The 25,338-nt window shown below is 33.8% G+C and overlaps 1 protein-coding gene across 12 annotated transcripts in view; it reads left to right on the top strand.

Annotated features, from left to right (window-relative positions):
* Positions 1-25,338, top strand: part of Dgkb (diacylglycerol kinase beta) — a 640,490-nt gene that overhangs the window by 432,938 nt on the left and 182,214 nt on the right. The window lies entirely within an intron of this gene.

The raw sequence follows: 25,338 nt of genomic DNA, 5'->3' as shown, positions 1-25,338 counted from the left end.
AAATTTGACTCACTGTTTTGTTTTTTAATTTCCATGGCTACCTGAGATGGACAATGTTATTATCTCCACATTGAACTCTTCATATCCTTCCAGTGCTGTATCATTTTAGTTTAATCATGAGCACCCCCTGGATTCCCACTTCATTCCTTATCCACAAGCTCCAATCTAGGTCAGGTTGCTGACACCTACCCTTTGCATTACTCAAACAAGTGCACGGTTCTTACTGACTTTGCTCTTCTTCAGTGTATAGCCAGTGTGACATTTTCCTAACAGATCTCAGATCATTTGACCTTAATGACCTCCTATAAACCCTGCTTTATTGATCAGTCATACACCTGCCTCTCCACTGAACAACCAGGCTCCTCTGTTAACTCCTTTTCTGCTCTTCAACTTGGGGCATTCCTGAGCTGTCTTTCCTCCCTTTCCACAATATTGGTTCTGCTCTTATTTCAAATTTCAGTTTAAATGTCTCTTTACAAGGGAATCTTGCTCTGACTTCCTTTTAAAAGCTAACATTCCTATTACATGCTTTCTTATAACATCCTTTTGTAGCATTTCTTGTTGAAATCAAATTTTTGCTAATTCTAACAATGTCTGTCTCTCCGGTCTATTGCTTGCCATTAACAAAAGTCTGTTTGGCTGGGCATGGTGGCACATGCCTGTAATCCCAGTGGCTCCTGAGGCTGAGGCAGGAGGATCTCAAGTTTAAAGCCAGCCTCAGCAATGGTGAGGTTCTAAGCAACTCAGTGAGACCCTGTTTCTAAATAAAATACAAAAGAGGAATGGGGATGTGGTTCAGTGGTCGAGTGCCCCTGAGTTCAATCCCCAGTAAACCCCCAAAAAATCATGTATTTGTCTTTTTTTACTTATTATCACCAAAAGTTAGTATGATATCTGCTTTAGAGATGGAATTCATAGAATATTTTTGAATAAATGAATGTTTACAGGCTCTGGTCTTCTTCTAGGCTTATACATACGTATAGACTATCACACAAACATACATACACAGTCACATATACACATGCATGACCTCTACACATAAATGCATACCTTTATGAGTACTTCTCCCCCCTCATGTAAACAAAATTATGATAGTAAAATACCTATTACTTATACAACCCAATTGTTTGGAATATCAACTGCTGAGAATTTTATTGAATAATTTTATTAATATATTCTATAATATTGCTTCAGTGGCCACACATTATTTCACTGTATGAATGCAACAATGTATTCAGCCAATGCCCTCTTTTAGGTTACTGCTAGAGGTGATACTTTAGTTAACATCTTTATAGATTGAACTTTGTTTCTATCTGCAATTATTTCCAGAGGAAAAGAAACAGGTAAGGAAGAATGATGAGATGCTAGCACGTTTCATTTGAGGGGCAGTTATCATTTGCCAGAAAATGTGCCAAAGTGTTTGTTTTATAACCACCTATTGAGATGGTTTTTATGGTCCCTATTATACAGAAAGGCAGGTTAAGATTCACAAAGTAAAACAAGTTACAAAGATTATACAGCAAGTAAGAAACAAATTAACAATTTAAATCCAAGACTCTTTGAATACAATCAGATTTGATAAGTAATAGATTTAGTATCTCGATATTTATTGTCCAGTGACCTCTAGATCTCCAATCCCATGTCTGAGTCATCACTATTATTATTAAAGAATATTATGTTGCCTTTTAAAGATATAGGAACTAATCTTAAATAAATTTTTACATATTTGGGTACAAATAATGTTCAGTACACTTTTATTCTTGCTATGAGTTTTCCAATCTTACTTTTTTTTGTTTTCACTGCATAATTATTAAAGAAATTGATTCCTGAGAGTTCTTTCATTACTTTTATATTATAAATATTTAGCCATATTGATAAATTAATTTTAAATATGGGGGTACATACACTTATTTGAGTACTTTTACAGTGATAATCATTTTAACCCTTTAATATAGCCAAATATATTCAGTCATAGATTTTACCATGTTCAAGATTCGACTTTTGAAAACATTTTAACAATGGATAAATGTTAAATAATTCTTGAAAGAAAAGTGCTTGGAAATATAAATGATAAATATGGTTGGTTACATAAGTGAATGTAGATGAAATCTATTTTAGATGTGTCTTGCTGAATAAAAATGTCTTAGAGATAGGAATAGCAAAAGTTTTGGAAATAGAATGAATGTACACATGAGATGAATTTGGCTCAAAATGAATAGAAAGTTATACAGAACCAGACTTTGTAAAAATATACAACTATATTATAAATTTTAAAATATGTTAAGTTTCTCTGAAAGAAGATTATAAAAAGATTCTGTGCACACACACACATAATTGGTGTAAACAGGTTTGATGCAAATATAAGTTCAGAAATATTGATGGAAGGATACCTGAGACATTTTGGTATGGGTAGAGAACTTTGTAAATTGTGGTATACTGTTTGTATTTTTTATTTCTAGTTTGTTTTGAATGCATGATAGCCAATGATTATTAAGTAATGAATAATAAAAGCATTAAATATAAAAAATTTAAAATTAAATAATTTATTATTATATTGTGGTGAAGGTAAAATGATTGTTATAAAACGAGTAAGAAATGACACTTGTTCCTAGACTTTGGAAGGTTGCTAGATATATCTTTCAAAGGTATTTTACCTTCACCTCAATTATTTAAATATCTCTGGTTCAGCCAAACACCAGGTACATTAAACTGTGGTCAGTTTCACTCCCTGAAAATGATTGCTTTGTCTTATAATCCTTCCATGTTCCTCATCAGGGCTAGGCCCATACCAGTCACATGGTAGCACATAAATACATGATTGTCTGCTTATTAATTTGAGATGTTTTCTTATTTCCATACTTGCTGTACACAAGACAAATGGCCTAAGAATTTCCATGAAAATTGACCTGGAGATGAGCACCTCTCCTGCTTCTTACACCTGGGGCTTATTAGTGGCAAATTCTACAAAATGCCTTTTCAGGTACTTTGTTATGTCCCCACAGACCAAAATTTCAATTAAGTAATCGCTTACTAAATATTGAAGAAGCATATGCTAACTTTATCAAGAACTGTCATGAATTTTTTTCACAATTATATTTGCTATAATATATATTATCTCCTTAGCATATGGGTTACACAAGTTAATTTCTAATGACTGCTATTGTTCAGTATATCCCCCCCCCCATATAACAGTGGTTCACTTTATGCTTTGAATATAGGCTTTGCTTCTCTGCCACTGCAACTTATTTTTTAAAATACATGTTTCTCCTCCTCTCTCCCTGTTTCTCCCTAATCTTTCCCCCTCCCTAAACTCAGGGAAAACAGGATTACCTTTCTTCCTCATTTTAGGCAGATTTATCTGTCCTTGAGCACACACCCACCATAAGAGCAAAGTAATACTGCTTTGGGGATGGTTAGAGAAGATCTCAGGAATTACTATTTCCCAAATTAACAAGTGAATTACAACTCCAACAGAGAACAGGTTAGAAAGTAGCTTTTGAATCACCTCTCTAAAAGCCCCGTTCCTGCTGATGGGCAGAATCACAGCTTCTGGAACAGGAGTCCCCTGTGTTTCTCCTCTGCTAGCAAAGCAATAAACCTTTTTTCCTTTTTCTTAAGATCATGACCTTGTTATTGGACTGGCATCAGGGATAAGGACCGAGTCTATGGTAACACCCACACCTGAATTTTCTTATTTCTGGGGGTTGGCAGCCCTGCCTTCCTGCCTTTTCTAGATTGTTGTTCTTCTATACTTTGCAGGGCTTACATGCTGGAGTATGTTTTCTTCAAAGTTTATTACCTAATTCTATGTATTTTCTCTCTTCTTGTTGCCAGTGTGGGTTGACCTCCCACTCATTTTATCAATGTGTCAAAGGATCATCAAAGTACCTAATATATACCATTTGTCTTCATTCTTCTTCCATCATAATTTAAATCTTTCACTCTGTCTTTAAAGACACATATCTTGCCAGATGTCATCCAGACAAATAAAACCCTTATTAATGTCAATGACTCATGTGATGTATTTTAGCCAATGGAATATGAATTGAGTTGAGACTTTAAATTATTTGTGTGGTTAGATTTGCCTCTTTTGCTTCCGAAGCAAAAGCTTGCCGAAGTAGTTTCTTTAATATCAGCTTGGCTTCTAACACAAATGCACATATAGAAAACCTAAATCTTTGAGCAGAATTCTCCAGATCAGCAACTTGGAGCAGCGTGGCTCAGGTGAGCCCATCCTAGATGAACTGAATATGATCAAACCATAGACCCATGGCCAAAAGTGGCACAGTGTGTGCTACTGTAAACCAGTGAGATTTTCAAAAGGTTGTTTATTATTCAGTAAAATTGAATAATAGCTACTATAAACAATTAACACATTTCATGAATAAATTCAGGACAGATTTTAAATATATGTGGGTAACTTTCTAGCTTCCTAAGATTATAGTTCTTGGACTCCTAAATTGGGGGAACCATTACTTCCATTCTGTTCAGCCTTTCCTGGTCAGATTCATACCCTAGAATGGTTGCGTTCACAGTCTTCTGTTGTAAAGGAGACCCATCCACAGAGACAAAGTGACTTTGGGGTCTTTAGTCATCCATTCCTGTAATCCTGTTGGAAGAATTTGAAGTGAGTTGCACAGAATAACAACCAGGAGTTTATTAGAAAGAGTGAGAAATAGCTTATTCTAATTAGGATAAGTTATACTCCATGTATGTATAATATGTCAAAATACACTTTACTGTTGTAAATATCTAAAGAAAACAATTTTAAAAAAGAAAAAAAAGAATAATAAAAAAAGTGAGAAATAACTTAAAGTATAGGGACCAATTGGCCATCCCCTGGAGAGGACTCCAGCATGACTCTTAAGGAGTCGAGTTTTTAAGGGTTTGAAGTTCCTTTGTTTTTCTCTTTGTTACACATTTTTCCCTTAAATAGTTTATTATCCTTTGTATAGCTCTCAGAAAATTTCCTTTATGAGGATCATGATGACCGGTCATAGAAGTAGAGAATGTGACTTGGTCTTTAACAGATAGTTCCTTTAGGAGGTTTAAATTAACTCTGACTGGGGGGAGGTTTAGCATATCGATTCCCATTTCCACAAGTTTATCTGCTTTCAGGTTCCCTGAGATTCCCAGACCAGTGCCTCACGGATGCTTTCTGTTGTATATATTTGAAGTCTTCCCTCTAAATCATTGCTGTTCGTTGTCGTCCCCCACCACTTGCTCATGACTGCCACTAAACACCTTTACTTCACTTTCTTTTAGTTCTCTCCTTCACTCTTTCTCCACTACTTTTTGACCTCTCATAGACCTCAGATAATTAATTTCTGCATTTTCTCCCACACTATATGCATTTTCTTGAACTAAATTTTCTCTTCAGTATAGAACCTGTGATAATTACTTTATTATATCCTCAACCAATCTGTTCCTCTTTCCTTTTCTATGTCTTCCTTGAAAACACCAAACATAGATAAATCCCTTAATTTATCCTTTTCACTCCTACATCCAGACTAGTAACAGCTCTTGGGAAAATCATTAATAACCTAAATAGTTCCACAAAACAATATGTAATATGGTCATATCTCATATCATCTAAGTTAATTGTTTAAGAAGTTACTTAGTTTAATAGCAGAAAGTTTAGGATCTTCTAATGGTTTTATTTCACTCTTTACATTTTCCAAGATTCCTAGGTTTAGATAGCCCCATACTTAAGACTGAGAGCATGTTTTTTTTTCCCCCATAGAAACAAGGGCCAACAATGAAACTTATTTATTGTTTACTGCAAAAACTATCACCTAGATATGACTTCAAAGTGTGGTTTTAATTAGGAGTTCATCAATGGGTAGATACACACCTTTATCTGTTTCCAACTAGCTTTTTTTGTTTGTTTGTTTGTTTGTTTTTAAATCAGGATCAGGCAATATTTTTCCTTATATTGCTAAAAATATAACATTTCTAAATTTATTTCCCTTTGCTGCACATTGGTGTTATTTGCCAAAAGTGTTGAAGAACTTAACCTGTCATGATCTCAAGCATTTTCTGCTAAGTCTGAGCCAACTTGCTCTTAGATAAATTCCTTGTTCTCTTTCTATTAAGTATATTGGGATAATAATTCTTAAACTATGTTTGCCAGTTTATTTTATTATCTGACATCTGATTTGGTTAGTTACTGGTGGGATAATGAATGAAGAGACCAGGGGAATATTTGGAGATATCTTTCTTCTCTCTGAAGCAATCACTGTTATTTGCTGTATTTCCTCACTGGATCCAACTTGCCTTAAGAAGAACAGCTAAGATTCCATCTTAGGTTGGGTGACTCTGCCTCTGAGTAAGACCACCTCCTCCTTTTTCCCTCTGCATCCTAGAAGTTGTAGTGACTTCCTACTCTGACTAATCTTGTGTTGCTTCACCAGCCCTACTTTGGATTCTCATCTATTACTGAAAGACACTAGATACTTTTCCACCTCAATTCCTTTGTCCTTCCTGGTGTCTCTGGCTTAGAAAGATTTTTCTTTTTGCATGGAAAGCTCCTTCTCCTTCAAGTCTCATCCCAGATATCATCTCCTACAGAGTCTTATTTCCATTAGTATCTCACACATGGAATCCTTTCATTACATGGCTCACAGTCTCTACAGTTTACATGAATATTACTTTACATACATGTTGACTGTGTTCTTCAACTGCATTGTAGTTCCATGGTGTCTGAAACTTGCCTGTCTTGATCATCTCTGTTATCCTCAACACCTCAAATGAGGCTCACTGCTTATGGCACATACTTTTTTTTAATAAATGAAAAGAAAAATGTTTGAGAACAATCTGTTTATAGACTTTAGAAAGCCTATGTCATTTAACTCTTACTATAAGCTGATGAATAGCTATTATTATTCTTCAAATTTAATAGTTAAGGGAACTGACATTTATAGAGATTAAGTAGCTTGTCATGAGTTATTTCAGAAGTCATAAGATTAAGTAACATTAAAAAGTTAATAAATGATAGAATTTCTATTTTAGAAGTGGGATTTTGTGATTCCCTAGTTCATATTCTCCACTGAAATTTATTTTTGAAAGTGTCATTTGAAAGATATTGATAAGGTCATGTCGAATTTTTTCCCTTTTTAGGGGGAGGTCAGGGGCTATTGGGGTTGAACCCAGGGGTATTTTACTACTGAGCTACATCACCAGTTCTTTTTATTTTTTATTTTGAGAGAGTGTCTTGTTAAGTTGCAGAGGGTCTTGCTAAATTGCTAAGACTGGTCTTACACTTGTGATTCCCTCCCTCAACCTCTCTGGTCTCTGGGATTACAGTTGAGCACTACCTCAACCTGCATCTGAATGAATTTTTCTATGTATCTGCTTGCAAGTATAATGGAAGCTATCCATACAAGCAATAATGAATAAGGTTACTAGTTCCGATAAACCTGGGATGAAGGAAATTTGAAATGTATAAATCAAGAAATTAGGCTTAGACATATTTGATGTGAGTGAGATATAAATGGTGACATCTGACAACTTGTTGGAGTTTGAGACTTTGATATGAATTAGGGAGTGATCAAATTTTATGTGGTGCCTTTATCCCAAGAACTATGTGAGATTATACAGAGATTCTCTCCTAGGAGAGAATGGGGACAGCGCACTGGACTAAAGCTGGGGCCTTGAATGGGTTTAACGACTGAGGGGATAAGGGAAAGGGGACAAAAGAGACTGAGAAAGGATAAGCATTGGGGTTAAAGGAAAAGCAGGAAGTGTAGGCTCACAGACATGAGCAGCAGAGGATTCAAGGAGAAAACACCGTGAGGAAGGCAACATCAGAGCAGAGCAAAAGAGCAGTTTTGCTGCAGTGGAGGGACCTGAAAGGAAATGATTGAGTGAGGTGTGGATGAAGTGATGGAGAGAGGGACTAGATACCACCATGTTGGCAATTGTGATAAAACGGGGATTCTGCTCTATTTCCAGCATTGAGCTAAGCTTCTGGCACTTCCGGACTAGTCAGTTAATGTTAATCTCATACACCTGCACTAAATTGAATACCAAGTTACAATTTGTTTTAGGAATAATGCATATTTGAGTAAACTGTTGTCGTGTATTTGCTACTTTGCTCTTAGAATGGACAGTTAGGAAAAGGTTCACTTGTAGATTTGTCCATTTAAATATTTTTCCATCAGAGTGGAAAGATATGGATAAAATAGCATGATTTCTAATAAAGAGAAAGTGATGATGACATGTTTTGTTTGAAAGGATGGGAAGTGAAGGAAAGACACTGCCTTCAAAGGAAACAGTGGGTTAAAGTGGGTTAAGTGAACCATGTATGATGCATCTCAAAATAACAATAACCAACATTTTCTAACCTACTATACTGTTATTTTTCGTCATTACCTATTTTTGACTGTGAAATGAAAGTAAATCTCCAACCTTGCTAATTCAGTGAACTTAATCTTGCACAGTATACTAAGCATTCCTACTTCTAACAGGGGGGAATCATGAACTTTCTGAAAATGACTTTCCTCAAAGGAAATGTTACTTCTATTTTGTTAGCAAGTTTTTTCTACTTGCTAAAGAATTGTATTAACCAGATAAGTGGAACCCAAACACAGTCACTATTATAATGTAATCTTCCACATGAGGGAAAAATGAAGAGTATATTCATTACATGGATTTAAAAAGCTTAGATGAATATCACAGTTTCTGATTTTAGGTGACTGGTCAGCCTGATTCCATGACTCACAGAAGGTTTAGTAAGTTCAATAAAAATCTTCATCAAAAGATATTTGAAAAAAATAAAAAAGCACGTCATGTTGTGGTTAGATAAATGACAAGGCAGTCACATGTAAATAGTTTCTGAGGTCTTTACATAAGAAGTTTACTTCCTTATTGAAAACTAATGGATACAACAGGACACTAATTAGGGTTCCCTAAGAGTTGTTCAAGAGGAGTTGCATTGGAGTTGATGTGAACTGGCAGAAAGCAGCATAAATTGATTTGATCACTAAAAGGCTTTGCATTTGGGGCTTTTTTTTTTTAAATGGAAAATGACTCCCCAAAGAAAACATATATCATAGGAGAATGAGAGGAAGAGAAGATAAAGAAAATTGAATGTTCGTCACTGATCAATTATTCAGAATCAATTATGGTTTGCTAGGGAAAGCATGCTGTGCCAAAGCCAAACCAAGCTCAAGTAAGCATGAGGATTAATTACTCTCATGCTTGCATAAGACTAGAGGAAGGAGGAGGCAGTAACAGCAGAACTTTACTGCTCTCTAGGAGCAGAAAATAATTATGACAAAATGAGAGAGAAGATCGTGCTCCAGAACAGTGTCAGGCTTTTTGCTATTAAAGGAGAGAGCATACATTCAATATATGAGAAGTATGTACTTCTTATGATTTCTTCTAGCAAATACGTGTTTTATTATCCACGGTTGTTTAGAGAAGCAGAATCCACAGGAAGTACACATAGCCTTCCTTATTTGTGGGTTGCACGTCAGTGGATTTGATTTCCAAGTCAGAAAGATATTGCACATTTACTGAACACGTGCAGAATTTTTTCTTGTAATTTTTTCCTAAACAATACAGGATAAGAAACATTTACATAGGATTTACACTGTATTAGGTATTACAAGTAATGTAGAGATGATTTAAGGTATGTAGGATGTTGTGAATAGGTCGTGTGTAAAACTATAATGCTATTTTATATGAGGGACTTAAGCATATGTGGATTTGGGTGTCCACTGGGGATCCTAAAATCAACCTCCATTCTTTCAAGGGATCACTGTTTATATAGACAGAGAAAGAAGAGGAGATTTATTTTAAAGAACTGAGATATGCAATCATGGGGCTGTCATGTCCAAATTCTGAAGGGCACAATGGCTGTCTGAGGATTACAGCAAGAGCTCATATTGTTAAGATTTTGTCCAGAGAGCTCTAAGCTCAAGAAAAATTTCTATGTCACAGTCTAAAAAGTAGAATTCCTTCCTTTTGGTGGACTTGGTCTCTTCTTAAGATTCTCAACTGATTAGATAAGTCCCACTTATATCATGGAGGCTTATCTACTTTATCCATAATCTCCTACTGTAAAAGGTTATCTATCATATCTAGAAAATATTGTCTTCACAGTAACATCTAGACTGGTATTTGGACACAACTGGGAATCATACACTTGTCAATTGATATATCGAAGTAACCACCACACTGTGCCTACTTACAGCCCAGGTCTGCACTATGTGTAATAACCTCACCATTTTGATACTTGTTTTTAAATACTGTCATAATCAAAAACTTCACATACTCATAGCAGTATTGCAAATTAAACAGAGCAATACATGTTACTCCAGTGACATTAATGATGAAACTCAATCCAAACAAACATAATTTTAAATTGTATGTTGGAGCCTACGTCCATTGTTAATAGTTTCATCAGCAGTCAAGAACGCAGGAAAATCCTGAAGACTAAATTTGCAACAAAACAAGTTCCCTGAATTAAAATTAAGCATTAATGAAGACACAAGTGTTATTGCTATCATTAAATTAGAATTATTCTATGGACTGGTGATTGTAAGTAACTTTTAGTTAACTAGAAATATTTTCACTTACCAAAATAGCCTATGATAAATAATTCTAATGATAAGAACAGCACTGTCCTCTTTTTTATTTTGAACAATAAGCTTTGAATATCATAGAAGAAATTAAATATATCTAGCATGTTTTAGAAAAGAGAACAATAATTATCACTCCCTGTTAAAGAATCTGTAATACTCTCTTCCCTTGCCATTGAGGGATATTTAACCTCCCTACACATACATAAAAGAAAATGGACAGTGATCCTATCACTTGAAAAAGGTGTGTGTGTATGTGTGTATTGTGATTTCTTTCTTGGCACACAATTTTTTTTCTGTAGTAACACTCTTTTATACACAGGTATGATAAATAAGGTAATAAAAAATATTATCAGTATTAAAAAGTCTTCCCCACTGAGACTATATTTCTCTTTCATATTTGACTGCCAGTGAGTGAAATTCTTTTAAGCTGAGAGAAATTGAAGGAGCTCTCATTTTTAGAGGATGAATTGGTTAACTATAATGCTAGGAAAAGACGATTATGCCAATTATTTGAAACATTTAAAAACTAGCCTATTGGAAGTGATTATGCTTGGAGTTAATGAAGCACTGATTCCCCTAACATAGTTGAGTAAAGCAAAGAAAAATCTTTTGCCAATAAAAATCTCATCAGGTGATGGCCTTGACAGAACATCCCACTATTCCTGTCAGCCAGAGCTGTCATAAACAAACCACTGATGAGACAATGACAATAATTAACACAGTGTTAATGGGATATGGAGCCTCACAGTTATTTTTTCAGCTACAGTGAACTGAATGAATGCCAAGCAGTGCACATGGCTTAACATCATAACATGTTTCTCTTTTATTTACTGTGGTTATATTGGCTCTCTTGAGTTACAAATCACACAGATATGCTTGCTCAGTCTCATGGGATGATAGATATGGAAAGTAGGTACTATAGATGCTAGAAATCCAAAAACTGTGTTCACAGTACCATTAAAGGGTGAGAGTGAAGATATAGGCTTACCCTGGACTTGGTTTAGATAGACTCTGCAATTTGGCACTGTACAATGGAAGACATTTTGGATTATGATGGTAACTCTAGGGGAGAACATTCTTCTATAAATGGAGACTTGAACCCAAAGTTAAAATAATCAGAAACAAAGCATTTCATTAGACATGTTGTCACTGTCAGAATCAAGTTTAAGGTCATGAGAGATGCTGGCCACTACTGCTATAAGCAGGTATATTATTTTTATGTTTTATTGGTGCAGTGTTGTTTTACATAATAGTGTATTTCATTTTGACATAATCATACACTCAGAATATGATTTGCTCCAATTTAGTCCCCCGTGCTTTCTCTTTCTCTCCCCTTCTCCTTCCACTTCTGTCCCTTCCTCCCCTCTACTGGTCTTCCTTCTATCTATTTTTTTTTAATTGGTGCTTTATAATAAACATAAAGATGCAATTCACTGTGATATATTCAGTGTATGTACATGCCATGATACAGGCACATCCATGTTTTTGGCAATTCAATTCACAATAACCAAATTATAGAACTAACCCAGGTGCCCATCCATATTAATAAATTAAGAGAATGTGTTAAGTATACAAAATAGGCTTTTACTCAGCCATAAAGCAGAATGAAATTATGGCATTTGCTGGTAAATGAGTGGAAATGGAGAACACCATGCTGAGTGAAATAAGCAGGTATGTTTGGTTGAAATTTTTATAGGTAAGAAGACTACATATCTAGCACAGTGCAGCATACTGAGCTGGGAAACAGTCAAGGAAAGGCTGGTGTGTGAATTTCCTGAAACTCTCCCTTCATTATAAATCTCTAGGCCCATTACAGCAATTTAACCTGTTTGACTTTACTGTATTTTCAACTGTATATCTCAAGAGGTTCTCCCTTTGGCATTTCTACTTTTTGATAAGTTATTTATGGAACATATAAATACTTCCTTAAGCCACATTTCAGGCTTAATAAATTTCAGCTTACAAAAGGAACAAACATGGTACGTCTAGACAGAATTTTTTTTTTTCATTTTAGTTTCCCTGCTTGAACTCAAATCAAAGGAAATGGCTGCATTACATAAAACGCATTCACTTGTGGAAATGGAAATGTTTTGATCTCTATTAAATACTAGAAATAAAAAAAAAAGTTTGAATGTACTCTGAAAAGTGGGATTATTTTTACCATCCTGAATGACAAATCTTTCTGAACAGGCTTTCCAGCAATTAGTCTTGCTCTACTGCTATTTCTACTCTGGCAAGATGAAGACTGTTCCTTGCCAGATCTCTGGAGAATATGGTGCTTTCTGTACAGGCACCAGTATCTGTCCAAATGCCAGAGTATATGCTTGTACTTGGCCAGTGCAGAAACAGCAGAAGAGGCCTGAAATACTCAAATTTTTATTGGATCAGTTGGGTGATTTCTTTGAGGAATCACTGCTTAACTTCTGTAAGTCACAAATTATTAAACATAATGCAAGGAAGGCTGTGGGTTGTTCTATTTACTGAATATGCATTATGTTTGGCATTGCTAAGAGTCAAAAGGAAGTATAATAATCGTGCTGACTCCAAGGGAGACCATAAAGGGTGTTTTCATCTTAGACTTGCAATCTAATTGAGAAGATTTATATGATACTTCGAAATGGAAAGTATTTTTACACGCACTTCAGTGTGCAAATGCTATTTGTGTGATAATTCGTTAAATACTTATGTAGAACTTCCCCTAAAATACTTTGAAAGGAAATCCTTTTGTTCTTGCCAAAATTCATGGTGGTTTTCATAATAATTAAAAATCTTTGTTAATATTTTTCTTCATGTATCTATCCTATCAAAAGGGGGAAAATCTGGCAGTCTATGAAGATTTTTTAAAAACTTTCATTTTGTTAGATTCAAAGGCTTCAGAATAGTCTGTGCCCTATTCCGTCTCTTTTTTGAGAACTTCAAGAGAAATGGTTTTTTGAAAGAACACCCTGTTGAAGTAGATTTTCTTTGCCATTCTAGAAACACATAATTTGGATGTCATCCCAAAGTCTGTCTCAATTCAAGCACTATCAACTCTAAGTTTTCTTTTATCTTGGTCAAATTCCAAATGATTTTTTTTTCCATAAAAGTAAACTTATAGAATGGTCACAATACATAGTAATTAATTTGCTTTTCTTTCTCAAACCTTAAGACTTGGCTATAGTATTTGTTTAGAGTTATTTGTTTACAGAACAAATATTCATTTTGCTTTTTCAGGATTGAAGGTGCTATGAATCTTAAATGTTGATGATAAAAGGAAATTTTCTTAATTTAACTAATATCAGATAAACTACGTGCTTCTGTGTAATTAATGTTTAACTTTTAGAACACTTAGGTCTGAAGTTGTTGAAGAACTGAAAACTCAAAAGGAGATTTAAATTCTTTATTTCTCCCAGAAGCAGATCCCATCCAATAATTAATGGTTATTATAATAAGAGATACTAACATATTTTTATGTACCAAAGTATTTTCAGATATATTCTCAAATACTTTCATTCTAGGGGTAATGGTGTGATAATGGTGGCATTCCTTATTTTGACAGCGAGAAAGTTAGATATAGAGAAATTTAAAAACTAACTCACACTTGATTGTTTTATAAGTTGCAGAGCAAACTCCTGGATTCATCTTGATTCCAAATTTCATATTAATTGCATCATACCTTTCCTTCCCTCACGAAATTGGAAGAAAATGTGTTATATTCAGCTGCAGAATTTGCTCATGTCTCACCTCAAGAGAACTTACTGAAGTTGCAATGAAGTGTCCCCTAGATCCTCTCCAGCATCAAGCTGGAATCATAACTCACAACCAATTTGAAAACTTGAATGACTTTCAGGATCACGACCTTCGCAGGTCACTGTTTTGCCTTACTCTATTGCATATCTCTGAAGTCACAGACCAAGTGTTAGCATCCTCATCTCACACCACTTCATAGATGCCTCCAGAAAACAAATTCCAACCACAATTCACTCTGATTCCATTCCCATGTGTTTCTAATCCTTCTTCTGGGTATACCCTCATCATTTGGCTCATCAGAGTAAAATCACTACTAAATCTCTTACTTCTGTAGATGATTTGCTCATTTGAGAAGAGCAAAATGATAATAAAAACAGAGTCCAAGATTTTGCCTTTGCACATGCCAGTTTTATTTTTTATAAAAGTAGAATATTGTAGCTTTGCCTCACTATTCCTTTTCAAAATGAGAGTGTGAATCTGTCAAAACCATAATGTGAATTTGTGCTCAAAGCATTGATTGTCAGTAGCTCAGCCATTTGAATGAATTATACTTTTAGTACCATATACAGATCGCACTGACGTTCATTAGAAGGTGTTTATTTTCCTAATTTTCATTTTGTATTCACAAGGACATTTTCAAGACCTTAGTTCAAGGAAACATAGGAGACTATTTATTTATGGGTAAATGTGGTTTAACATAATGTTTTACAATGGATACCATAAAACTTGACATTTCTTCATTTTTCCCATCTTTAATCTTTTCAACTGGTCATTATCATTGATCCAAATCATCCAAGAACATGAGATCAAAGTAGATATTTAGGTAAACTGCAGTAGGTGAGTATTTATGGCAACTATGTGGCATTTTCTCCAATAGGTAAGACATTCTTTGAAGTGATTCAACATTTGTACAAATGCCAAGTGTTCAGAGATTGCAGTAAAATTTTGGCTACCTGAAATCAGACTTCTTGCACTCCCATTCATTTAAAGAACATAAACACAAAAGATGGCTCCCAATTCCTTGAAAACAAAACTGAATTGATGAGCACTCTGAAATCTTTAATTTATCTAAAAGAGTCAGAAGATCCAAAGATTACACTTGATATAGGAAAGCATCTATACAATAAATGTTCTAATTAGCTGACAAGAGCAAACCACTTTTTTCACATAAAAGCTAAGCATAGAAAAATAACATGAAACATAATATGATCAAACAAAAGTGAAAATGTATAATGAAAGAGGAAGCACATGGCATAGAAGGGTCCATTGGACCATGGCGGTAATGATGGAAGTGATGAAGAGATTCTGTATTACTAATGAAAATGACAAGTGAAGAGACAATAGAAAAAGCAGCTTTGCTGGCTTGAAGGACCCAGCAGTTCTGGATTCCAACAGAGGTGATCTCTGTTACATTAAAAGAAGTAAAGGGGGAAAGAGGTAACTAAGAATAGAATCTGATAAGACTGGTTAATGGAAATAGGGAAAGGTGCAAATGTGGGCTGATATTTCTATACTGCTAAAATAGACTGCATGTTAAAAGTAGGCCAACCACTATGATTAAACAGTTTGAGAGAACAGCTCACTGTACTCACAGGTCTTATCCTGTCCAATTCTGTATCCAAAAAAAAAAAAAAAAAAGCCACCAAAAGTGGACACTTGTGACTTCACCTCTCTATATTGTATACCACTGCCAGTAATGTTAATAATCTAATCATCTATCATCAAAAGAAAATTAAAATCATATCCTACCTATGTAAAATTGCAAGAAAATGATTTCCCTGCCACTACACACACTCAAGCACACAGATATATGCACAAACACTTCAAGAACTCTTCTTTAAAAACAAACAATTTGTTCAACATTTCTATTTACATTTTAAAATAAAAATTTAAAATGGATAAGTAGACAAAATAACATTAGTTCAGAGTCGGAAATGATCTTTCTTCTAAATTAATGAGAGAATAAGGCAATAATATCTTCTGTCTCTTTTATTCAGTGAGAAACCTGTGTGCCTTCATCTGGCCTTCCTCCATAGTTTTATCAATCCATAAACTTAGTAGATAGATGCATAACAGCTTTAGATATGAGAGAACTGGGTGTGGATTGAAACATATTTTCACCCTGTTATGAAATGCAGCCAGAAGCAGTTTAAAACAGTCCTTGTAGCATTTTTAAAATAAAACATTGATTTTGTTTAAATATGCTGTCTGCACTGACCTAACTTCATCAGTATTGTTTATTATTAGGTTTTGAAGACACTCCATCTACAAATAAAACTCACAGTAGCCTTATTTAGTCCAGGCAACAGGGAGATGGGAAATTCTCCCTACTTTGAAGTGAGCATGAATATCATCTTTGCATTAAATCCCAATAAGGAAAGATTAACAAATAATGCCTAAAACTCCAGAATTAAGATATTCTTGATGGTAAGCCAGCATAACTTCTTTTCTTTCTAAAACATAGAATCTTTTAATAACTAAATAAATGGTCCAAAATATTATTGCAAGTAAAACTTTGATAATTTAATCACCATGCAAAGCTAGACTTCTGTGTCCTTTGTTTCCAAGAAGATATACTCCTTTATTTTTACCTTGCCACTGTTTTTTCAAATAAAACATCTTCATAAAATTCAGAACAATATTTGGAATTGCTCAGGTAAGAGTTTGCAAGTAGACTAAACTGGCACTTGGCATTTATTCACATTTATTGTATTAAAATATATATTTTCCTAACCAATAAATTGTTCTTTCATAAAAAGAAGAAAATTGCATCCTAACAGACATGTGAGGTTGACCTGCTTTGCCATTCTCCAGTGACATAGTCACATAATTACAGTCCAGTAGAGCAAAATTCAGTTGACATATTGATGACTCACAATGGGAAAACTTATATTGAAGGCAGTTCTTCAAATGCATATTTTATAACCAAAAAATTTTAGCTTATTGAAGTGTTATATAGAGTAGCTTGCATGTTATGATGAAATCATTGTAGGAAAAAAAATACATCCTATTTTCCTTGGAGAGACCAATAATCAAATAGGTTACATATATAGGTTCAATAATTTTATTTATTTTTAAATTACTAAGTTTTATTTTATTATTAAACAACTTATATCTTAGTTTCTTGCAGGTGAAATGATATGAAGAATAAATTAAATACATGATATTCCATAATCTAGAAGGTTGCCTATTTGGTATTTACATATACTTTTATATATATGAAGGTACATGTTTGTACATATGATAACATACCATTTCAACATGGTAGTTTCCTAATATTTTTTTACTTATCTGGATTTCAAAATATTACAACTCCTATTTAAATCTCATCACTGTATGGTACATTTGAGCACCAACTTATTATAACTACCTCAAAAATTTTACCTACATCTTTAACTATAACATAGGATTTTTTCCTTTTTCTTATATTTCTCCTGAACATTTTGTCAAAATATTGTGTAAAAGACTTCCTCTATTTTAAAAAAGCATAGTAATAAAATTATGAAAAAAAAATCTTCAGTCAAAATTTGCTTTTAATTTTAGACATTATTTTAAGGAGTTTGTAATATGTGAGCAAATAAAAGATCAAAAGTGAGATGGAGAAAAAGATACTAGTGAAAATATTTCATCATTGTATTCATTATCATAAATCAAAGGCAATGGAAGATTTGCCTTATGTTTGGAAGAACAAGCTTTTTATTGACTGTCTTTCATAATTAATAGCATTTACTCTTTAAATCAAATTAGTCCACTTTTCCTATTAAAGCCTTGGTGTGGGATCATTTTTTAAAACACAAAGTGACCTTGACAAAAATGAAAGATCAATAATATGTTGATTAGGAGTCTATTTGCTCTAATAGCAAATGTTTCCTTGTCGTTAGTTCCTGTTGCAACACTCTCAGAGGTCGTAGTTCATTACTATCTCCTGGCAGTGGTATATTCTACATACAGAAAAAGTTGACCCTGCTGAGCAAAACACTGATGGATTGACTTAGTCATATTTATGGATTTTCTTAATACTTCTTTAATCAGCTCATTTTCAAATTCAAGATTGTGTTACAGGATATCCATCTTGGGCAGGAAGAAGAGAACAATATGCTGTTGAACCTAGCATCCTCAGAATTTCTTGAGTTAGACTTAATCAATGAGGGGTATGGGAGCCATGCTTTATTGCAGAAAAAGAAAGCTTAATGTGATTGAGGTTTCAGAAAATAAAAATATGAGCATTGATGGGGAAATGGATAGCAGGAAGAAACTGCAGACAGAATGGCAAGTTATATGGACATTCATGGTTTGAAGTGTCAAAAATGTACTTAGAAAAGTTTAGACACAAACTACTGGAACCCTTGATGAATTTAAGAAACTTTCCTATGAAATGTGGCTATTTTTGTTACCAGAAGTCCCCTTTCCTTTGTGGTTTCTGAGCAAAAGTACTGAAAATGTTTAAGCAACAGTACATCTCATAAACAGAAACCATTAGTGATACATTCATTATCAATAATACATCTGTATAAGCTGGTCTCAAATAAATCTAGTCTAGTCAAAGAAAAAAAAAGTTTGCTTTGGGTAGCCAAAGGGAATAAAGGACAAATGAGATGCAATTAAGCAGAGAACAATTTAGTATAACTCTAATAGCAAAGTCTTTAATGATGCTTTGGTACAGATGAATTTGATTTAGAAATATCTCCCAAGTTAAGTTGTGGAAACCCATCTCTTCAGTCACTTAAATTTGGACAGGTCAATGTTAATATGTTGAATGAGAAAATTGGAACCTTGGAAAGGAACTAAATTACCTAATTGATCTTCTTTTCCATCACTGATTTGTAGATCCTACTATGAAAAAAAAAAAAAAAGGATGACTCTTTTGCTATTTAATGTTAAAAAAATGAACTGAACTTCTAAGCATGCACTTTTTATTTCACCATATGGCTATATCTAAAGTCTCCTCTCTGTTTTGGACTGTGTCCTCAGACTCATATTGCCCTTAGTTAAGACTCAGTGGTGGCATTCACACTCTTCATGTTACATAAGTCAGTTCAGAGAGTTTACTTAGTTTTTCTAGAATCAAAGCAGACACAGAGTTTCTTGTCCAGATTTAGAAACAAAGAATTCATTAGACACTATAGAAATATTATCCTTGACTATTTCATAAGCAAGAGTGGAACAAATAAGATAGTTAAACAAATGGTGAGAGGAAGTGAAAGAAGATAAAGGCTCAAAGATGTCAAATCAGCTAAATTGGCAAAATAAATATTTTATGACCCTTAGAAAGCAGTATGATATCCTGGAACATGGGTCAGAAACTTTTTCAGTAAGGGCTGAATAGTAAATACTTATGCTTTGCAGGCCAGGATGTGATATTTAAAATATTATATACATTATGTAAAAATAAAACAAATTTCTACAGTATGTATATCAATAACATCAAAAATATAATATTAACTGAGTACATTCTTATTGTAATATAGTTATTAATGAGGATGAGTTTCTATTTGGGGTCGATAACATTTCACTTAAGGAGTTCCAAATGAGTGTACTCTGTCATCAAATGAAGCACATACATACGGGCTGGAAGAAAACAGGCCTGTTTGGCCCTTCAGCCATTCAATCTTCTCTAAAATACTTTTGTCCTAGAGTAAAGATATTTCCTTAGAAATTTTTTCTCCTGTATGGGAGAATATTAAAGAAATTCTTACCCCAAATTTATCTTGCTACATACAGATCTTCTAGAATCAAATACTCTTGAATTCTTAATTTTTAGTTTTGGCCACTTTTTGCCCATGGCATTTGGAATTTCCAACAGGAGTTGACCAAAATTAATTGTTGTTAACCATTCTCCACTCCCTCAGAGCACACAGTAGCACCAGATCTGCCCTTCTCAGTGTATTCATTCTGTCAGAGCCTCTAAATGCCCCAGTGAAATCCCTAGGACCCACTGATAAATGATCTAAGCTTCCACTGCAGAAACAAATGAATATTGTATTCAATTACTTAGACATTTTTCAATGATCATGTATTGAATGCAGAAAAAGATACCATTCACTGATAATTATAAGGATATAGAAATACTTCACAAAAATATCTGTTGGGTGGTTACATCATGACATTAACTTGATAAAAAAAAGCAACCAGCTAGAGTCTTGCTACTCTTGTGTTACTGTCATTATCTAGAGTGACAACTCCATTATAAAGTCTATAACCTTATAATCATAACTTTTTGACTGGCAAATTCAACCCTATTAATATAACAGTACTTCTGCTTATACATTAGTATTTTTGAATTATCAGAACAAAAATACAGAAAAAAATACAGAGAAAATTCGTATGTATTTAAGTCTTCAATGTTCGCTGACAAACAAGAAATAGATACTCTGTGATACTATCAGGCTATATAAATGATGTTGTTTCAAGAAACACAATGAATTTATATTAGAAAGGTACTTGTACTTATTGCACTCATATTTTCAAATAATTTAAGTAAAACTTTATTTTCAAAGGAATGTTAAAGTATAAATAAGGTAAAAGGAATTAACCCAATTTTGTAAGAGTATTCCATTATTACTGTCTGATTTTCATCTTATATAATTAGTAGAGTCTTTCAGTATCTTCCCAATCCAATTTTGGAATGAGAATATAGTTATCATTGTTCATTCAAAATATAGCAAAAAAACAAGAGATACTTTTTAATTTCCATATAAAATTCATTCTTAATTGAATTCCCATATTTATAACTTGTTAATAGATTTATCTTAATCCCCAAATACCTCTATCTAGCATATGTAATAATAGTCTAACTGAATGCATACTGGTTTTATGTTGATTTTTGTTGACTTTGATTTTTCTCCATAACTGATGATCACATAATTAAATATCTTCTCTAAAACAAACTTTTCAGAAATTGAGGAGAAAGGAAGTAGCAAAAATTTCTCTATATAACAAGTCAGTTCCCCTACTCTACTTTTTAATCATGAATAACTTTCTTTCCTAAATCAGTATATTTTGCATACATATCTACCTTTTAAATTCTGTTCTATATTATCAAAATAATTATACTTCCCCTTAGCAATTCTGTTGTGATAATTTTACTTAAAAAAAAATTGTGAGAAAGATCTAAGTGAAATGTAGACCAAGGCAAGGAGAAATGCCCACAACCCCTGAATATGTAATATTACCTCTGTTTTGTTATTGTGGTTGTTGCTTATGTTGAAGAAATATCTTGTGCACAATGAATTCCTAAAACTTAAAACTTTCAGATGAGCATAATTCATCTTTTTGTGACTCTTACCAAAAAATTAGCAAAATTACATAAGGATTAAGGCTATAAAATAGTTCAACATCAATTATTCCTGGATTATTGCTTTGTCATATTAAGCCAGGAAACATGAGTGGCACTTAAAGGAGAATTTTAGTTTATTAAATTGATAAGGCAAGTGAAATCAGTTCAAGAGTTATATTTTCTCTAGAATTTGGTTTTCTAAAATCTTTAAAAGTTTTATTGCAATGTTATTAGTACAGCTCTTGAAATTAAATCATTTGCTAATATGGAGAGGAGGAGGCACTTTGGTTTGTGACATCAGAAAATGGAAGTTCTGAGCAGGTTTTATTGTTCATAATTACAGGAGCATTTAAAAAGAAATATTTGAGAGTTAATAGGAGTGGTGAAAGATTCTATGGTTTTACATATGTATCCTAGTTTACTCAGAAATGGGTTAGCTGCATTTCTTGTCTTGAAACAGCAGCACCAGGCATCTCCTCATACTCAAATGATTGCCTCACCCCCACTTAGGGTTTTTAGGTCATTTGCCAACCAGTAGAACTTTGAGTTATAATTTCCTTCTCAGTATGTTGAAAGTGTTTCACTGTAAAACGGGTTGAATGAGATGCCCTCATCCTTTACCTTTAACAAGGGCGGCTGATGGATGTGGTCCATTTAAATGTACAACAGAGAGCTGAACTAGATAACGAACTTATTATTCCTCTCAGAGGATTATAGGTTAGTCCCAAAGGAGTGCAGTAAGCCAGAGCAAATCCATATCTACTGGCTAAACAATAGCCAGAAGGCTGACTAGAAATATTGATTTACTTTCTAGGCCATTTAGGCCTTAATGGCGGAGAAAAGCTGAAGTGCTGTTTACTTTTCTGCCAGAATCGACCAAACAACCAGTCCATTTTTTACAGGTTTTTGATTGATTTCGCTTAGAGGAATTAGAGGTGATTTATTTTTAAGCTGAAAGCAACTCGTAAATATCTTCAATGGCACAGGTTCCCTGAGAGGAAATGTTAAGTGGAAATACTTATTGAGAAAGACTTTGTTGCAAATCAATGGGAACAGGTACCATGCCTCACTGTGAGCCGTCAGGTGTCAGACACCTTTCCAGAGCCCTGTCAGGACTATAATCTCATCCCTTCAGCTACTCTCCTTTTGAAAGCTCTCAAGTTCACCAAGCTTGAATAAATTTAATCGCCTGACTGAATTTCAGCCAGATGCACCCTGCTGACTTTCAAAGGGTCCTAGATGGGACAACATAATGGTGTGCAAGGCTCGTATGGAGCATTTTCGATGTTTGATGGGTGAAAACAGTAATTTATCACACAAGTGGCAATTTTCCATGATTCCTCAACCCCACACACAGAAAATGCGTAACTCCAACAAAGGAATGAAGCAGCCACACAAAGAAGGCTCATCCAAAATGCTGCCATATTAGTCTGACTTTTAGAAAAACATCAACTCTTGAATCAGTGGTAATATTGAAGAGTAGCCTTCAACAATAACAATAAAAAATGGTTTATGATTTGCAGTTCAAGCTGGCAAGGCATAGGGAGGCTATAGTGAAAGGGCAGGGAGTGTTTTAAATGATATTTCCAAGAGTGCTTGCCTTCATGCTTAGAATGAGTTAACAAAGGGGTAAAGGACAGCACTTGAAATTCTATATAAAAGCTCTCCATTCCATGTTGGCAACAGAGGGAAAAAAGAGTTCAACAAGCTTCTGATTTTAGCTCTGTGCTCTTTTCTCAGTTGTCATCACTACGTCCGCCCCTAGTAAATTTTTTTACAATGGTGCTTCTTGTCAGAGTTCTTTTTTTCTCTACTTATTAATAAAAATCAATTCTGAACCTTGGCCATCATTGACTTGATCATTCTTACAATATTTAAAGATACACAGTCATCTTTATTTCATATGATTTTTTTCTGATGAAAACTACTGTTATATATTGTAGAAAATTTAGATAATACGTAAAATTGTGTATATTAAAAAAGACGTATGATCCTTCAGCACAGAATAAGGATTGTTGCTTGTTTAGTATTAGTCTTTCTTTCCTTAGAAATTTCCTTAGATATTTATATTTATTTGCTTAATAATTTTTTAAACAAGGGAACAAATGCATATGCACTTTGTTTTGCTGAACATTATTTCAGGAACATTTAACCTAATTTGCAAAATGGAACCCTAGATCAAATTTTGCACAAGAGTTTCCTACTGATGAGAACTTGAAAAGGTCACTTATATTGACAATACTAATCTGTAAAATGGCAAAATAAGTAAATTACTGCCCTCATAAGATTATTGAGAGGATGAAAATATAACAACACATGTTAAAAAAATGAAATAAGGGGAGATGAAAATGTATAATAGATGTCTACGTATATGTTTATGTGATAAGAACAATCACCAATCATTTGAGTTTATACCTTTAAATGGCTTTCCATGAGTCTCCCCTAAGTTTTGCTTTTACAACACAATATTTAGCATCCTCCCTGCTCTCTACAGTTATTAATTTTCATTAAAATGGCTAGTATCACTTAAATCATAAACTAGAAGGCTTCCACTGGAGAGAGCATTTAAAATTAATAAATTTTAAAATTAATCTATTCATGTTAATAATCTCTCTTCATTTGTCTCCTCCTTTGTCCTCTTCCTGCCCCCAAAATGTTTGATCCTTTAGAAGAGGCCAGAACTCCTGGGAGAAGAGCTGTGCACGTATATGCTGATAAACTTAAGAGACCAGTTTGCTAGAGTTCACCAGAGGGACAGTTCCTTACATCTTTGCTGTAATTACTATAGACCAAGGGCAGCAGTAATTTATGGGCTGACAATTTTCACTTTCTTTCTCACTTATCTTACTTTTCACAAAAATCTGTGCAACTATTTCAGCAACTGGCACATGGTTGTGTCATGATTCCTGTGGCAAAAATCACCTTATCACCACAGGTCTTTCTTGATGAATGAGGCTACTTAATTAGAAGGGAATTATACTTGATACAAGAGTCATGTGTTGGGGCAAAAGGCCACACAGCCTAGATTTGGTAAGTGTGGAGGTGTGAGACAACTCATTTTTTCTTTCATCCTGGGAATTTAAAAGGAGATATTTCCTAAGAAAAAGTATGAAATTTCAAGAAATTAAAAAAAAAATCATATCTTGAAAGTGAAATACATCAGTAAAGAAAACAACAGCTGTTATCATGGAACTGAACTGGATTTAAAACACTCCTTTAAAACAATGATTATAAATGCAATATTGTATCATCACATTAGAATCTTCCAGGCCTAAAGCACTAGTTCAAAGCAGAATTTCCCACATGCCATGTGGAATCGTATTTTTGAGATATATTAAAAGTTCATATATTCAAATAGGTTTAAATAATCTCACATTCCTCACTCTAGAAATTCACAAGGAACATAATATTGTCAAAGGCTCCGCAATGGTTTTCAACTTAATTTTCACCTAACTAAAATTTAGCATTTTCTTCAGTTTGAATGAAACTCCAGTACTATTAACAGTACCTGGGACTATGTTCCCAATGAAAATGTCAGATGTTTTCATATCATATCACAGTTACTGCAGCTGTCTTGAAGTATAGTTTATATTTGCTACTATTCCAAAATCATGGTAGTTTTTAGAGCTACTGCTATATCTTCTTATTTAATGTTTTAAAAAAGAAATACTTACATTAATACATTACAGATTTATTTTCATATTTTGATCATTATACTACAATATATCTTGTTTACCTTGACAT

Source organism: Sciurus carolinensis, chromosome 8 (genome assembly GCF_902686445.1).
Source record: "Sciurus carolinensis chromosome 8, mSciCar1.2, whole genome shotgun sequence".
Taxonomy (NCBI): Eukaryota; Metazoa; Chordata; class Mammalia; order Rodentia; family Sciuridae; genus Sciurus; species Sciurus carolinensis.
The sequence above is the reverse complement of the archived record's forward strand: the minus strand, read 5'-3'. Positions and strand labels throughout refer to the sequence as shown.